Here is a 6626-nt window from a genome sequence, read left to right on the forward strand (position 1 = left end):
CCTCCTTTCCTTTCCTTTCCTTCCTTCCCTCCCTCCCTCCTACCCTCCCTCCTTCCTTCCTTCCTTCTTTCCTTCTTTCCTTCCTTCCTTCCTTCCTTCCTTCCTTCCTTCCTTCCTTCCTTCCTTCCTTCCTTCCTTCCCTCTCTCTCTCTCTTTCTTTCTTCTCTTTTTTTTTGATGGAGTCTCGCTCTGTCGCCCAGGCTGGAGTGCAGTGGCACAATCTCAGCTCACTGCAAACTCCGCCTCCCCGATTCAATTGATTCTCCTGCCTCAGCCTCCTGAGCAGCTGGGATTACAGGCACCTGCCACCACGCCAGGCTAATGTTTTTACTTTTAGTAGAGACGGGGTTTCGCCATGTTGGCCAGGCTGGTCTCGAACTCCGGACCTCGGGTGATCCGCCCACCTCATCTCCTGGAATTGCGTGACTTTGACACCCAGCACAACTTGATGTCCTGTCACACTTGCAATTTCTCAGCATTTTTTGTTTATCTATTTATTTTATTATTATTATTTTTGAGACAGAGGCTTACTCACCATCCAGGCTGGAATGCAGTGGAGGGATCTCAGCTCACTGCAGCCTTGACCTCCTGGGTTCAAGTGATCCTCCCGTCTCAGCCTCCCGAGTAGCTGGGACCACAGGCACACGCCACCACACCTGGTTAATTTCTGTATTTTTTTTTTTTTTTTTTTTTAGAGACAGGGTTTCGCCATGTTGCCCAGGCTTTCTCGGCTTTTTTACATCCATCATCTTCCCTGAGGCAAAGAAGGCAGCAGAGGCAGGACCAGCAACTAGTTCATCAAGATCCAGACTTAAGTGCGATTTTTTAAGAACTGTGGTAAAATATACATAATGTAAAATTACCATCTTAATCACGTTTACGTGTAGAGTTCAGTAGCATTAAATACACTCACATTGTGCAACTCTGACCACCGTGCATCTCCAGAACGCTTCGTCATCCCAAGCTGAAACTCACAAGCACTTACTCCACGTCCTCTCCTTCCCACAGCCACCCTTCCACTTTCTGTCTCTGGGAGTTTGACTCCTCTAGGTACCTCAGATCAGTGGAATCACGGAGTATTGATCTTTTTGTGACTGGTTCATTTCCCTCGGCTGCTGATGCCTTTAAGGTTCATTCACACGGTACCAGGTATCAGAACTCTCTTCCTTTTTCAGGCTCAGCAATATCCCACTCTACGTAGTCCCATATTTTGTTTATCCACTCGTCCATTGATGGACGCTGGGTTGTTTCCAACTCTTGGCTCTTGTGACTTACTGCTGCTATCAACATGGCTTCACACTCTGCTTCAGTCCCTGCTTTCGGTTGTTTTGGATATACTGACTGGGACTTTTTTTAAAATTAAAATTAATGCAAAATCACCACAACACAATATCGAAACTATTAGGTCGGTGCAAATGCAATTGCAGTTTTTGCCATTGAAAGGAATGGCAAAAACTGGCCAGGAGCGGTGGCTCACGCCTGTAATCCCAGCACTTTGGGAGGCCGAGGCGGACGGATCACCTGAGGTCCGGAGTTTAAGACGAGCTTGGCCAACATGGTGAAATCCTGTCTCTACTAAAAATACACACACAAAAAAAAGTTAGCCAGGCGAGGTGGTGGGCACCTGTAATCCCAGCTACTTGGGAGGCCGAGGCAGGAGACTCACTGGAACCTGTGAGGTGGAGGTTGCAATGAGCCAAGATCCTGCCACTGCATTCCAGCCTGGGTGACAGAGCAAGACTCTGTCTCAAAAAAAATGGCAGCCGGGTGCAGTGGCTCACGCCTGTAATCCCAGCACTTTGGGAGGCCGAGGTGGGCGGATCACGAGGTCAGGAGATCGAGACCATCCTGGCTAACACGGTGAAACCCCGTCTCTACTAAAAATACAAAAAATTAGCCGGGCGTGGTGGCAGGTGCCTGTATTCCCAGCTACTCAGGAGGCTGAGGCAGGAGAATAGCGTGATCCCGGGAGGTGGAGGTTGCAGTGAGTCGAGATCCTGCCACTGCACTCCAGCCTGGGCAACAGAGCGAGACTCTGTCTCAAAAAAAAAAAAAAAAAAAAAATAGTAATGGCAAAAACTGCAATTATGTTTGCACCAACCTAAATTAGAACCAAGGCTGCTGGTTTCCCACCAGTCTGATGAGAGCCCTTCCCAATCCTCACTTGGCCTCTGCCCAGGTTCCTGGGAGAACCAAGAGATGGCTCCCTCTCTCTCTGGCCAGCACATGGTAGGACCTGCTCCAGTGGCTTGGTGCTTAGTCCCTCCTTAAACTGAAAATTACAAGGATCTCTGTGTACCTCTATTTTTTTTCTGGCTGTGCTGGTAAAGATGGATTTTAATCACATCCTATCTCAATATTTCCCCTAGTGAGACTTGTTCCATTTTGACCAAATATTTTATTTACAAATCCATTTCTAATTTATACCCTGCCTGCTTTCAGAAACGATTAGAAGTGGAGACAAGGTATTAATAAACCTATGATGTGGAAAGTATCTATTAAACCAATGATTGGTATTCAGGCTGGGACGCAGCTGCCCCTGGCCTCCCCAACCCTTCGTTTCTCAGTCTCACTCAATTGCAACCACTGAAGCCATAAAGTAATCCCCACACAAGGCATTGATCCTGCACACTGGAGAAAGTTATTTAAGGTCATTGCCATTACAAGCAGTGATACTTTCTGTCCTTTTGACTTTGCTTCTGACAAGAATTTTTGCCTAAATGTGAAAGCCCGGACTTTTTGGAAATGTTCATCATTTAGGGGACATGACTTTCATACATAGCTAGCTCTACCTTACTGCTACATTATTATTATTATTATTATTATTTGACACAGAGTCTTGTTCTGTCGCCCAGGCCGGAGTGCAATGGCACAATCTTGGCTCATTGCAAGGCTGGAGTGCAGTGGCGCAATCTCGACTCATTGCAACCTCTGCCTCCTGGGTTCAAGCAATTCTCCTGCCTCAGACTCCCAAGTAGCTGTGACTACAGGCATGCACCACCACACCCAGCTAGCTTTTGTATTTTTTGTAGAGACGGGGTTTCACTATGTTAGCCAGGCTGATCTCGAACTTCTGACCTCAAGTGATCCACCCACCTCGGCCTCCCAAAGTGCTGGGATTATAGGTGTGAGCCACCGAACCCGGCCTTGTACTTTTGACCTCTGCTTCCTTCATAAAATTCTCCAAAATTTCCCCCGAAGATTTCCGTTGTACAATGTTTGCGCTTCTACCATCTGCCCTTTAAACTTTGGTGTTTTCTGCCAGGTCTCATCTCACATCACAATTTCAAGGAAATCCCATTCATCTCCAGGACGTCGGTTCCCGTAATCATCATGAGCTCCTGCCCATCTCTCATGCAGGTGTCAGATCCGGTGTGTTGCCTTGCTTTCTGCAGAAACCTTGTTCTCTGGAAGTTCTAGGCCACCCCACGTGCTTAAGTCCAAACCCAACCCATGGCTTTTTTTTTTTTTTTTTTTTTCACTCTTGTTGCCCAGGCTGGAGTGCAATGGCTCCATCTCGACTCACTGCAACCTCTGCCTCCTGGGTTCAAGTGATTCTCCTGCCTCAGCCTCCCAGGTAGCTGGGATTACAGGCGCACACCACCATGCCTGGCTGATTTTTTTTTTTTTTTAAGTAGAGATGGGGTTTCAGCATGTTGGCCAGGCTGGTCTTGAACTTCTGACCTCAGGTGATCCACCTGCCTCCGCCTCCCAAAGTGCTAGGATTATAGACATGTGCCACCATGCCTGGCCCCAACCCATGACTTTTCTTAACCAAACCGACTCTGCCTTTTCTGTTCCCTCACTTCGATGGGCACCCTATGTACCTATGCCCCCAAGCCAGAAGTTGCTGTCATTTCTCAGACTCCTATCTTGCTCACTGAGTCAAGCCTCGCAGATTCTGCTTCTGAAATGACTCCCAAATCCATCTCCTCATTTTTGTTCTTTCTGCCACTGCCTAAGGGCTCTCTCACCCTCTCTCTGCCACTGGTAAGCGTTGACTGCTCTGGAGAACACTGTTTCTCAAACATACCAAGCCAGCTGACATCCCTCCCACATGGGGCCTCCTTCACTTAAACACACACGTTTACTGAGTATGTTCGCTTTCCATGGATGCTGTAGCAAATAACGGGAACTTAGTGGCTTAAAATAACACAAACTTATTCTGCAAGTTCTGGAGATCAGAAGTCTGAAATGAGTCTCAGGAGGCAAAAATCAAGGTGTCCGCAGGGATCGTTCCTCCTGGAAGCTTCAGGTGAGAATTGATCGCCTTGCTTTTCCAGTTTCTGGAGTCAGAGGCTCTCCTTGGTTTGTGGCTGCATCACTCCAGTCTCTGCTTCCATCATGGCCTCTCTGCCTCTTTACTTTGATTCTCCTGCCTACCTCTTAGAAGGGCCCCTGTGATTACACTGGGCCTGCTCAGAAGATCCAGGAGAATCTCTTCACCTCAAATCCTTCACTTAGGCCAGGCACGTTGGCTCACCCTTGTAATCCCAGCACTTTGGGAGGCTGAGGCGGGTGGATCACGAGGTCAGGAGATCCAGACCAGCCTGACTAACACAGTGAAACCCCGTCTCTACTAAAAATACAAAAAATTAGCCAGGCGTGGTGGTGGATGCCTGTAGCCCCAGCTACTCAGGAGGCTGAGGCAGGAGAATGGCGTGAACCCGGGAGGCGGAGCTTGCAGTGAGCCGAGATTGCACCACTGCACTCCAGCCTGGGCGACAGAGCAAGACTCAGTCTAAAAAAAAAAAAAATTCTTCACTTAAGCACACCTGCCAAGTCCCTTTTTCCATATAAAGAAGCAGGTCCCACAGGTTAGGAAGTGGACATCCACACAGGGTCTGAGCATTCGGATGGGGATATTTGGGAGGACCACTGTTCTGTCTACCACGTTGATGATCAACATTGCATGCCAGGCTAGGCACTGTGCTAAACTAGAATAAAACAAGGAATAAATTATGATCCTGTCCTTCAGGAACTCAGAGTTCAATGGCAGATGATTTTAAAGTAAAGTGCTGGCCAGGCAAGGTGGCTCATGCCTGTAATCCCAGCACTTTGGAAGGCCAAGGCAGGTGGATCATCTGAGGTCAGGAGTTCGAGATCAGCCTGGCCAACATGCTGAAACCCCATCTCTACTAAAAATACAAAAAGTTAGCCAGGCATGGTGGTGGGTGCCTGTCATTACAGCTACTCGGGAGGCTGAGGCAGGAGAATCTCTTGAACCCAGGAGGCAGAGGTTGCAGTGAGCCGAGATGGTGCCACCGCACTTCAGCCTGGGCAACAAGAGCAAAAGTTCATCTCAAAAATAAAAATAAAAAATAAAAAGTAAAGTGCTATGAGATTTGGGATGAGGACTAAGCTCCATTTTTTTTTAATCTTGCTCAAATTCCTACCTAAGCGGTCTAAGGAGTCATACCCTACAAATCATAATCCTCATCAGATGGGTTTTATTTGACCCTATATATTGTGACTTACTTTTCAATCTGACTGGCATAACATTATCAGACAAGGAAAAAAATATTTAACCCCAAAATATATTTCCTTGCCATACCTCGAAATTACCCTGCAAAGTCTCTTGTGGGAAAAATCCACACTCTATGGAGAATCCCTTTCCCCCTTTGTTTTCCTGCCTTTCTTTCCAGATCCAGGAGAAAATCAACTAAGAGCCAGTCACCCTTTTAGGTCTGATAAGAAACATTTTAGGCTGGGCACGGTGGCTCATGCCTGTAATCCCAGCACTTTGGGAGGCTGAGGTGGGTGGATCACCTGAGGTCAGGAGTTCAAGACCAGCCTGGCCACCATGGTGACACCCCGTCTCTACTAAAAATACAAAAATTAGCCAGGTGTGGTGGCACACGTCAGGAATCCCAGCTACTCGGGAGGCTGAGGCACGAGAATTGCTTGAACCCGGGAGGCAGAGGTTGCAGTGAGCCGAGATCATGCCACTGCACTGCAGCCTGGGTGACAAAGCAAGACTCTGTCTCAAAAAAAAAAAAAAGAGAGAGAGAGAAAGAAAGAAACATTTTACAATCTGCTGTCTCTCTCTGAAATCTGTTATCTAAGAGATTCCTCTGCACAATAAAAGTTGGTCCCCACAATCCTTTATCTTAACCTGAACATTCCTTTCCATTAATCCCAGGTCTTCAGATAAACTCAACCAATCGTCAACCAGAAAATATTTAAATTTACCTATAGCCTAGAAGCCCCCGCTTTGAGGCTGCCCTGCCTTTCTGAATCAAACCAATGTATTTCTTAAACATATTTGATTGATGTCTCATGCCTCCATAAAATATATAAAATCAAGCTGTGCCCCGACCACATTGGGTACATGTTCTCAGGACCTCCCGAGGGCTGTGTCATGGGCCATGGTCACTCAAATTTGGCTCAGAATAAATCTCTTCAAATATTTTACAGAGTTTGATTCCTTTTGTCGACAGGGAGGGTTCCTTTTTTTTTTTTTTGAGACAGAATCTCACTGTATCGCCAGGCTGGAGTGCAGTGGTGTGATCTTGGCTCACTGCAACCTCTGCCTCCTGGGTTCAAGCGATTCTCCTGCCTCAGTCTCCCAAGTACCTGAGATTACAGGCATGTGCCACCATGCCTAGCTAATTTTTGTATTTTTA

This window comes from Macaca mulatta, chromosome 16 (genome assembly GCF_049350105.2).
Source record: "Macaca mulatta isolate MMU2019108-1 chromosome 16, T2T-MMU8v2.0, whole genome shotgun sequence".
NCBI classification, from domain to species: Eukaryota; Metazoa; Chordata; class Mammalia; order Primates; family Cercopithecidae; genus Macaca; species Macaca mulatta.